Source organism: Ictalurus punctatus, chromosome 25 (genome assembly GCF_001660625.3).
Source record: "Ictalurus punctatus breed USDA103 chromosome 25, Coco_2.0, whole genome shotgun sequence".
Taxonomy (NCBI): Eukaryota; Metazoa; Chordata; class Actinopteri; order Siluriformes; family Ictaluridae; genus Ictalurus; species Ictalurus punctatus.
This window is the reverse complement of record NC_030440.2, coordinates 4,943,218-4,955,788: the sequence shown is the minus strand read 5'-3', so window position 1 is coordinate 4,955,788 and position 12,571 is coordinate 4,943,218.

Genomic DNA, 12,571 nt, shown 5'->3' with positions numbered 1-12,571 from the left:
TAGATGGTACGCAATATCCTGCAAAGCCGTTTCAGCCTGTTTTTCAGTCCGGTAACATGGTCCATGAATTCCATTCTTTAATTTTAGCATCAGGAAAGCAGCTGAAAGATCAGGCTTTGTCGATAAACAAAGAGAACCTGAACGGGTATACTTTATTCGCTTTCAACCTGAATCCCGATGCCGATTGTGGGCAACATTTGTCATTAATAAAATCGGGCAATATGCGATTGGAACTCGGATTTCGTCAACCACTTCCGAGCACGGTGAATCTAATCATGTACGCCAGTTTCGACAGCATTCTAGAAATAAACAATCGAAGAAACGTGATCATCAATTACCACTAACTCATGGATACCAGAGAACTAACAGATGTTATGAGAAGTTGTCCTGAAATAGATAAAATTTCATAGCGTGATGGCCTGTGACGAGCTACCTACAAGTACTCTGAGAAAGTTTCCTGCTTTATTCATTGTAAACACACATCCGAGTCACATGCCGGGTGAGCACTGGCTAGCGTTATGCCTTAATGACGAAAACACAGGAGAATTTTTTGACTCGTACGGAAACCCTCCAGACTACGAACTCTTTCCTCGATCGATTCATTATTTTTTGACAAAGAACTGTTGCAAAATAAAATATAACCCTGTACAAGTTCAAAATTTTACGTCGGTTTGCTGCGGGCAACACTGTTTTTTCTGTCACAAAGCTAAAGGTTATTCATTTAACCGTATTATGTCTATGTATAGCAAAGATTTAAATAGAAATGATGATGCTGTTGTGTCTTTTGTTAAAAAAATGTACCCTAGAGTAAATAAAAAGCATTCAATTAATTCAATTAACCCCTTTTTATCTCACAATTTGGTTATGCGTTCAAAAGCATTCAATTAAAACACACTTATCGTAAAACACACAACCCTGAACCTTTTCAACAGTGATTTGTTTCCAAATGAAACCCCTTTTTATCTCACAATTTGGTTATGCGTTCAAAAGCATTCAATTACATGTGTACAATGTGTTAACTCTCTAGATATGTTTCATTTGCATATGTAGTGGAATGTTAAATGACGATGCTTCACAAGAAAAATGTTATTTTGTTGAAATAAAGGGTAACATAACATTCTTTGTCCCTCGTCATTTCAAAAACCAAACCAGTCAGAACGGTTAAAAACAGGGGATTTGAAAACTGGTTCGGAATCAGTCTTTGCTTTTAGGTGGGGAAACAAGATGAGATATCTTTAGATCTTTTTATGTCAGATATTTTGCGTCGAACACCGCCATTAGGTATTGCTGAAAAGGGTATATTTAGGTTGGCTGCTGTCTGTAAGAATTCTTTCCAACCTAAAGGCCTCCGTTCGTCGGATACTCGATGAGGGGCCGTGAGATTTTTAAGCAAATCCACCATGTGAGATCCTTTGATAGTGTTTCCTTTAAAAATAAATTCACCGCTATCGTTCCATGCAGCACCGGCTTTTAAAAGTTTTTCCATAACGTACGAAGTGTTTCTTTTGTTTCTAGTAGAAATGTTAGCGAGGACCTCTTGCACAATCTCGTCTTTGGGCGGTTCGGTCACCGTTGCTTCCGTTTTGCTTTCCGATATTTTAGGTAGAGACCGGGTCAATTGAGCGGTTTCCTGCTCTCCTAGTTTAACCAAGTTTAAAAAATTTTGCAGCACCGACGCATAGAGTTTCACCTTATCGTATTAGTTCAGATCAGTCCTCTATAAAATACCTCGTATTGCATCGTCCAAGTTGTTTTCAGCAGTCTTTCTTAAGCTTTCCTTCTCTGCGGCGATGTTTCTAAGTTTATCGATCTGATGTTGAGGGACTAAATACATTTTCTCTGCAGTCTCCATGTTAATTGTTGCGGGATGCGATTAAGCTGCTTATAAAAGGAATGGCTACACTGAGTAAAGGCAGAAGAAATCCTCCGAACTGATTAATAACTTTCCTTTTTCTTTCTACAGACGCTCTTTTATCAGCAAATAGTTTGATCCATTTTTTTTGTTTTTTTAAACCCCGATACTGTTTTGTCATCAGTGGTATGTTTCCCCTGAGCACGTTTAAAGCTAGTTCACATATGCTCAGGATGAGATCTGTGGGCGCATCACGTAATATATCCTTTCTCCTTCGGGATGGAAACCTGTGTAATGAATTCAGCAACGGGAGGGTTTTTTTCAATCGCTCAGACATTTGTTGTCGATACTTTAAAGTTTTTTTTTCTTCTTCGGAACATACACAACCGGCTTCTCCCCCGGAAACAACCCTGACCGGAGACTAAGTTCTTCTGGAGTTTGTGCTTTCAGGTCAACAAATAAATACCCGTAAGGTCTAGAGACGGCATCGAGAAAGCATTCTAAAAAATACTTGCTGTTACCCGGATACATTTGACGAGCCAGTATGCTGATCTGTAATTTATCTCTAGGGTTTTTAAAAAGAACCATGTAGTTGGTGTTCAGGTTGATTGTTCTACTGGTCTTGCCTTGAAAAAACAAGTTTTGAACGAGGTAGATGACGCTCAGATTTCTGTGGTGTGTGTGTGTATTTTGTAAAAGCTTTTTCTACTTCGTCGTTTTTACTGGTGGATTCCATCAAGTCATCGATTACCAACAAATTTTTTTTATTTGGAGGAAATAGTTCGTCATCACACAAAGAATCAGGGATTCCTTGAAGAAAATGTATTTTTATTCTGGTCAATAATTCATCGTACAGAGGCTGCCAACACGTATAACACCGGACAATGTTTTCCGGAACAACCGACATTGCCTCTTTACAGTTTTCCAACAACATTTTGATAAAATAAGATTTTCCACTATTACTCGGTCCACATACGATACATGAAAAGGGAAGTTGCATCCTAGCGTCAAAAGCAGTCACGTTCATATTTTCCTTTACAAAACACATCAACAGAAAGTATATACACATATATACAAGAATAGTCTTAATATCTGCAAGGGAGACTTGTAAAATCAGATAATAAAACACACTTATCGTACACAACCCTGAACCTTTTCAACTGTGATTTGTTTCTCAAATGAAACCCCTTTTTATCTCTCACGATTTGGTTATGCGTGGTTACGAGCTGACCGGTATGATCCGGATTTTTCACTCGCTCGTCCACCAGTTCTTTTAGTGATTTCAAATTGACAATTTCAGAATTGATACAATTTAAAGTAATGCCTTTAGCTTTCATGGTTGTTTTTCCTTTTATGGTTTTGTAACCGTAGGTTTTAGGACCTGATTTGATCGCCATCATCTAGTTCGCTGGTAAGACCACCCAAGTAATCGCTTAAGGGCGGCATCCAGTCACCTTCCTTACTTTTAAAAATGACGCTATCGGTGTCTGTGTACAAACAACGCTGATCCAATCGATCCATCAAATTGTACAGCTCAAGTCTAGCGTATGCTGTAGTGAAAATGCCGATGAATACATTGGCGTTTAGCGGTTTATCAATCTCTCGTCTGTGTAACGCCACTGTACCATCGCCACCTTCTCATTCAAAAAAGACAAATGACTCACATTATAAATATCGGAGAACATGAACTGTAAGAACTCGGCAGGATCATGAATTAAGGTCGTGTTTGATCTGTCTGGTCTTTGACACATCTTACCCCACAACGAATTTAGAACGAATTTAGTGCGAGTTTAGCCACTGATCTTTTGGCAGGATTAACAGTGATAAATTTCGGATCCAGCATAATCCCTTCGTTCTCCTTATATTTGCGAATGTACTCACATTTAGATGATTCATCAACGACCCAGGACGGATAACCTGAACTTTCCTGTTTGGTCTTGAGGAACATTTTAATATATCTCGTAAAAAGCTTATCAGACCATTTAGGAAAGTGCCACACTTCAAACACTTTTAGAATTTTGTAACCTTTTTCGACGGCTTTCTCAATTTCGATAGATGCCCATGTTCCGGTAAGAGCTCTCTCCTGAGCCGTATGATTGCATTGTTTTAGCTGATGTCCGGCACACGTTCTACATAGAGGAAAGAAGATTTTGCTTTTTAAACAAAATGGTAGAACAGGCGCCCACAGACCCCTAGGTGGTAATACTCTAATGATACTGTAATGATACTGAAGTAATATTTCAGAGGTCGAAAGTCACGATAAATGATAGGGTGATCGATCGGGTATGTCTGTCTTATTTACGAATGGGTAAAGAGACGTAAAGTCGAAATAATCGATTCTCTCACCGGGTTGAGCTACATAATGCAAATTTAACGCGTTTGTTCGACCGCTGTAAAGAGCATCTCGCGGGTTTAAACGCTCAGGAAAGTCAAAGTCTTTTAGAAAATTTAGCACGAGATTGTCGTTTTTCTTCATTTCATTCCACTTGTGTTCCCACATCAGAGTGTCTTGCAAATTCTTAATTCTCTCCATCGATTTTTGACGGATATCTCCGAAGGTTGCGTTTGATTTGGTAAGAGGATGTGGGGTCATTGAGGGAAAACACTTTTCACAGCCGTGATAACATCCAAGAAACTCAAAAACCTTACGGTTTCCCCCTTCCTCACAGTAACTATCTACGTAATAGGTACCGAACCTGACTTCACCTTCATTCAATGCATGGCGAATGGGTAGGTTTTGCGTTTTTGAAACGTATTCGAGCCATTGTATGGAAGGTGTTGAGTAAGATTTCTGAGTGGTGATGTAATTATCAAGCGGCGGAATAGCTAAAGTGTCTTTACGCAGGAAGTTGGTTCTAAAGATTTTCATGCACACAGATGCGATCGTTATGCATTTAAAAGGATCGACCTTTGTACTATCCAGAATTTCTTGTCTGAAAGCTATACAACCCTTTCTCAAAATTTCTACGTCGTTCACACAGTATTCCGCCACCTCTTTCTTGAAATCAAAGACTTTGTCAGAAACCGTTCTGTACCACTTAAAGAAATCTTCTCTATCCTTAGGCATCATGCCATCTATACCGTAAAACTTAGGGTCAGGATACGGCCCTACGTAATCCTGATGTTCTACGGTGTTCCAGAAATGGGGAAAATAGCCTTTCTTGCTTTCCGAAAAACCCATGGCTTTTGGGATGCTACTCAATTTCATGGGTAAGAACGATAGACTATCAATGTAGGACTGACGAAACGCGGTATCGATGAAGCACAAAATTTTACCGCCTTGCGCTATGATTTCGGTGTGATTCCTTCTTTCACTAAATGGTTTAACAAAAGGTATGAATCGAACCCTGTAGCGTTATGATCGATAAACTTGTATCCGTGGTATGTATTACACCGAAACTTTTTAAAGAAGGCACTGACGCAATCATCCCCTTCAGCCACCCACTCCTCTCCCTTAAAATCAATACAGCATATGAAATTAGGTACATGTGTTCCTGTTTCCTGCCTAGTCTCGAAATCGTAAAACACATAATCAAACATCCGTAAAACACATCCGTATTATCGCTTTCTTTCCTGGCCCTCTGTATAAAACATCTATGCTCGATATCCTCATCGAGTTTTTGGCCACAGAGTATGCATTTCGAGTGGGCACATACGTGATTCTCACGATTAGAAGGTTTATCACACGTTTACCGCAGTAGAATCCCGTTTCACACATAGAATATTCGCCTTTGTGCGATTGAATCTTTGCTTTATGCCTTTCGAAACAGTAATGTGAGCTACACATTCTCTGACACTCTGGACATTTAGTAACATTCTAAGGGTGTTTGTAACAATCGGGGTCGTGACAAACGTTGCAGCTATAAGCGCATTTATGTTTCCATAAAATGTCAAACCCCGAATGGCAGAAATGACAAACATGACTCGTTCCTAAAAGTCCGGTGATACTTTTAACCCCATAATAGTGGTTGTCATGTAAAAACAAGTAAATAGTTTTTTTGTGGGGAGTCTTGCTAGTTTGAAAGAGAGTATCCAGCTTTGCTAGCAGAACAGTGTACGATTACGATTTTACAATTCAAATGTCTCTCAAATCTCGATACGTCAGCGAAGTGTGTTGTAATTTTCTAGTGATTTGTTCGGTTTCAAAATCATTTTTTTCACGATTCAAAAGTTGACTAACACACAAGGCGAAGCACATGTTGTCTCCGTTGTGAAACATGTATAGATGCTGCATTTTCTTCTGCAGGGTTTCTGATTTGAATATATGGCCTATTTTCCTTCTAATTCCACCGCCCCATGTTTACTCTGAATTTACTGTTCATGTTTACTCTGAATTGCATTTTCGAGCATGGTCAGAAAAGAACATAAATCGATGACACCATTGTCTAATTGAACGCGTGAAGAAACATTGATCGTATCACCTCTAATTTCAACGGTGACTACATCCTTGGCAGAAATTAAATTGTTAGCAATTTCAATCACACTGTTTAAAATCTCTAAAACATAATTATAAAAATCTGCAAAGCTGTCAACGTTCGCGATAGAAGAAAAATTCACTCTTCTCCTAATCTCAGTGTTGTTGAATCTTTCCCGATTAATTATTCTAATATTAGGATCTAATCCATCACCCTCTTGCTCTGCTTGGATATCGGGCGAGTTTTCCATTTGAGAATCTTGGATATCGGGCGAGTGCATGTTTTCCATTTGAGAATCTTGGGTATCGGGCGAATGTGTGTTTTCCATTTGGGAATCTTGGGTATTAGGCGAGTGTATGTTTTCCATTGGACGGTTGTACTCATTAGCGTTTCCCGAATTTTGTGCAATATTGGCGGGGTTTTTGATTAAGTTAACCAGACTGTCATTTATCCTCATAAGACTTTGATTAAGTTCGTGTATCATATCATGAGAAGATAACAGTCTAGGTTCCTGAATATTTTCTGGAGTTGAGACGATATTCTGAACGGGAGATAATGACACATTTTCATTGATTTGATTCACCACGTCTATAAACATGGATTTATCTGCATAGATTCTCTTTGTTCGATTAGGTTATTTTGTAGCTCTAACAGACATTGATTTAATCCGAAAAATATGTCGTGCGATGTCACCGGCGTACTTGATACAGTTTGACTGGAATTTCGGCTGGGGTTTTCATTTTGAGTATTGCTCTGCTCTGACGATCTTAAATTTTCATTCAACTGATTGACTGCATCGATTAGATCAGGGTTTAATTGTACTGAATGACCGTGTTCATTTAGGTTATTATGTAACTCTAACAGACACTGATTTAATTCAGAAAATATATCGTTTGGCATCACCGATGTGTTTGATACGACGTAATTTGGACTCTGTTTAGGTCTCTCACTAACGACTTCTTGTGACGTAATTAAACTTTTGTTCAGCCGGTTGATCGCTTCAGTTAAACATGGGTTCAGGGTTATGTACGAATCATGATATAATGGACCATTTGAAAAACTCTGGTTTCCATCATAAAAGAAATCATGCGATAATGGAGAATTTTCGGTTCTCTCTTTTTTTTTTTTTAGTCTCTATATCCGAACTGCATTTCAGTCGTTTCTGCACCATATCTATCATACAATTTTCTAATCAACTTTATGCTCACTGAGAGACATCTATTCACATTTTCAAACATGCTGTACAGTAAAGGGATAAAATCTGTACCTCGACCAGATTCAAGTGTATAATCAATCTGTCCAAAGTTTTCCAATAAATCAGTCTTTGCTTGGAAGAATTCATGCCACACTGCACAGATCTGTTGTAGTTCAATGTCTTGTTGAATGTCGGTTTCCAAGATGATTTCCTCTTGGTCTTCTATTGCATCACTTGTATCTATAAGTCACAGAACATGGGAAAGAGCTTTTATTTATTTATTTTTTGTGCTGGTTAAATAGAAGGTAAATATACAACAACTCACCTGAAATATCTCCGTCGTAAGCACTGTTAGTCACGTTTCCCTCAACTTCTGAATCTGATACAAACAATGTTATATTCACATGTGAAAGACTTTTACAGCATGAAACATTCATCATTTTATGTTATGACTTACGTGTGGAGCTCAGATTCAAAAGGTCATGAGTGGTTGTTTCGGGAATCTCATCATCAGAAATAATCACCAAGCTGTCTATAAAACAGTAAAACATACTTTTAATAACTTAACATTTCCATTTTAGATCACTACATAGATCTAAGAGACAAATTTTTAATTACCTATACACTAGAATCAGATGAGCTTAACTCGGTCTTTCACTGTAATATAAATGTAATGAACATTTAAATTTTAGTTAAAGTATCGTACCAGATTACATAATGACCAGATAAGGATGATGATTTTTGTACTCAGAAAGATTAGTTCTGAGTTTATATCAATATCACTGCCAATTGGATAATTACATAAACATTGTATTTCAATTTATATTTAACTATTAATTGATTAAAATACATATTTTTACCTGCCGAGAAATCCATGGTGTCTGGAAGTAGTGAAGGATAGACTCTGGAAATTCTGTTGAACTTTGCCGATGTTAAAAACTTTCGAAGTGCTTGACTTTTATAAACAGGTTCGTATGTTCGGTGTGTGCGTGCATTTTTTCTATTCTTCCCAAAAAAGGGTGAGAAGTAGTTGAGAAGACTTTCAAATGTAGCGCGGTATGGGTATGTACTGCTAGATTGAGAAATAAGTCAATCCCCGAGCATGACATCCACTTGTGAAAAAAGTGAGGCTACGGGGTAGTTAACGACCCCAACCTTTGCATCATTAGCTATATTGGAACTGTCGGGGTTCACGATTTTACAGGCCAGATGTAAAAAAGTGTTGTTCAAGTCGAGGTAATCTTCCTCGTTTCCAGCCATGTAAAACTCCAGGGGTCCGATGTCCGTAAGAGCGGAAAGTGGAGGCATTTCGACATAAGTGTGCTTTTCGATACTCGTTTGGGTATAAGGTAATGTGAAAATATCCAATTCTGTCTTGGTACACTCTGAGGATAGACTGTGTAAGAAAGACATGATGTTAGAAAATGTTCAGCTGATTTCTCTTGTGAGAGATGGAAGGATACCTGCTGCCTCTCTGCTTGGTCTTTTTCACACTGGTCTTGAATTTAGTAACCTTCATCATGTGTCAACGCCCTGGGAGCCTTTTAGATTTTTTATGCGCAATCAACGCAAGCCCCGATCCATCTTGATTCTGAGCTTGTGTCTTGCTCATAATGTTGCTGAAAAAAGTCGCTTACGAACCCTTTAGCCGCTGTTTTTAAATGAAGTTTTGCAATAGCAAATCCCCTTTTGAGGAACCGAACCGCCATTCGAAAAAGACCCTTGAACAGTCCTCCATGCCCCGACCCATACATGGTGGGGGCGCCTTGAAACCCAGGAAGGCCATTTCCAGCCTGGTGGACATAATAATCCACGTAGGTCTGGGGATGAACGTAGCCCCTATCCATTATTTTACATACGGAACGAATGTTTCGCGGGTCTAAAGTGTAGATTAGCAATAAACTTCCCGTAACTAAAAGGTATAGGCTTGTTCTGATCCGTTTTGACTTCGATTAATATATCGGTAATGTGGTTCTTAGTGAGAGGTACGTAATGCAACTTATCATAAGTAATTGTGACGACTTTGTTGTTTTCACCCGTTATATGTACGCATCTCGGTAACGGGGCAAAACTGTCAACAACTCATTGATACTCGATAACGTCTGTATATACATACATCGTGTAAAAACCTGCATGAATATCAGCGGGATTAGGCACGTCTGGTTCTCGGGCCGTTATCGGAACACCGGGGTTCATACCGATTATATGTATGTTAATTTTCCATTAGCTTTGAACGCAAAATGTTTTTGGGATACGATGCGTATTTTATTTTTCATAGGGTTATAGAATAGCTCTATTCCGAGTTCCAATTTCTTTATGTTGTTGCTGATTTCACTAACCACTTCATCGATACTTTTATAATATCCTGCAGTGATATTAAAGTTACTGTTTTGTGTTCTCTTTCCATCCCTCTGAATAATATGACACAGACTGTCTTCCTCTGTTAACGAGTACCAACTCTGGATATATTAAACCTCCGCGAGCGAGACTTCCCATATTCCGTTCAAATCGATTGGTTTGGCAAATTTAGTAGTGTAGTGCACTATAACACTATAACTACTTTGCACAAGAGAACTAGGCTGTAATAACATGTACTGTTTTACATGTAAAACATGCTGCATTACATTTGTCTTGCATTCTAAAAACATTAGCATACAAATTGTATAAATTGGGAGGACGGGCTCATCTCATTATCCATGACATTGTTAAATCTCCAGCTCTCAGCCACTCACTGAACAGAGCAGACGCAGAGAGAGGTGTGAGTGCAACGGGAAAACAGGACCTCACGCTTGCAAGACAGTACTGGCCACATTCGGAAAGTGGCTAAGGTTTGTCCAAAAAGTCTTTTTTTGCGCTTTTTTATTTTTGCAAAAAAGTTGCTAAAGGGGTCTGAAAAGTCACTAATTTGGCAACATTGGTCTGCACTGACAGTTAGATAAAAAGCAGGCTAAGCTCCACCTCTCCCCAGCAAAAAGAAAATAGAGAGCGAGACGAAACGTGGGGTTTTTCATTTATGCACATTCTATTTGAAAAGCAATAAAATCCACAGAGTACCCAAATGATGCCCTATCTGTTTTTTTTTTCCCCCTTGAAAACAGTTTGCACCCCCCCCCCTTCCGATCTCTCCACACCCCCCCCAGGGGGGCACGCCCCCGTGTTGAGAACCAATGCCCTAGAGATTTTATAGGATCGACATCGGTCAGTCTCATCTAAAGGCCTTGACAATGCTAAATTGCTAAGCTTTTGAGTTTTCGCTGCACGGTGTGGGCGTGGCAGTCTCACAAATTTCGCCATGACAAAAGTAGTAGTTATAACTCAAACATATAATGTCCAACCTGCTCCAAACCTCAAAAGTTTGATAAAAGTCCTGGCCTGACGACATCTACATGCGAATATTCAGTTATAGTCATAGCGCCACCTTCTAGCAACAGCAAATTCTAAACATGCTAGCAATATGCTAGAAATACTTAGCTAAGTGCTAAAGTGTGCTATTAATGCTATTATACAGGAAGTTGTTATAACTCAAGCACACGATGTTCAATCTGCACCAAACTTCACATGTTTGATATGAATCGAGGCCTGAAGACATCTACATGCCAATGTTCAGTTATATTCATAGCACCACCTGCTGCCAACATTAGCTCATATGTTTGACACTAACTCAGTCTTACAATGTTCAATCTGCACAGCAGCCCAAACGTGCACCCGGGTGCAAAGCCCTATTGGATCTGTTCAGTTTCTTCTTCTTCTTCTTTTCTCAGATTAATCGCATTTTAGAGGGCCTAAACATACCCGAAAACTCACTAAACTTAGCAGACACGTCAGAACTGGTGAAAATTTACATCTGATAGGGGTTCCAGAATTGAGTGTGGCAAAGTGGCTCAATAGCACCACCTACAAAATTTCAACGATGTGCGCCTCGCGCTACGTTTCACCTACATGTATGAAATTCGGTAAACATGCGTAATCAAAATGGTTGACTTCCTGTTCAGTTTAGGGCATGGGTTCAAGAGACTTTTTTGTCGCTTTACAAAAAAGTTCCCTGAACCCATGCCCTAAACTTAATAGAAAGTCAGCCAACCACCCTACAATGGTAAAACTACACACACCCCTTTTTAAAATATACCCAATGAATCATAAACAGTGTCTCAAAATGAGTTGTTTTCTCCCTAATGTGACTTTACGTTGGAACAAGCCCCACCAAGGGAATCTGCCGCCAAGGGAATAGATCCTCCCCTGAGTGAGCTGCAAGGGAATCTGCCCTATTAGCATAGATCCTCCCTTGAGTGAGCTGCACACACCATGTTCTACATACTGGAGCAACTATAGTGATGAGAAGAATGTCTCAGCTTCATAAGCTTTGTAAGGGTTCTATTGTTGGCTGTAAAAATGAACTCCCGGCCTCAGAGCCACTGAAGATGCAGTGGAGTTTTTTTTAAGGAAATGTGCCACAAAAAAAAAAGCTTGTGAGAATCATTTTACACCAGACTGCTTTGTGAACGAGGGTCAATACAAATCAGGATTTGCTAAAAACCTGAATCTCAAGCATGGATTGGTACTGACCAATTGTTCACAATCTGGCTTTATACCCAGAAGACACAACTATCGCACTTAATATTTTGTGATGTTTGCAAATCATCTTCCCAAATGTGCTTGTTAGCAGATTCCATGCCTAATGTGGCTAAAGTTACCATTGTCTCTGATTTTACAGCTACGTCATTATGTTTTGTGCAAATCATTTTACACCAGACTGCTTTGTGAATGAGCTTGTTGCCATGGTCGCCGAAGCAGGCGCTGTAAAGGCACAGCTTTATTCCAGAAAGGGGGCAGGGAGCAGCAGCTCATTTGTATTTAAAGAGATACACAAAAACAGTGTGTTTTTGCTCCCACCCAAAAAAAAAGCATTTTCAGCATGACACAATAAATGATCTGAAGGGTATTCTGAGCTGAAACTTCAGACACATTCTGAGGACACCCGAGACTTACATTACATCTTGTAAAAAGGGTTAAAATATGTTTCCTTGAAGTCAAGAGTGTGTCCACCATTATTTTGTTCTGATTAAATGGTCAGTTTATCCTGCTTGTCTGCTCCCTGGCCTCGGTGCAGGA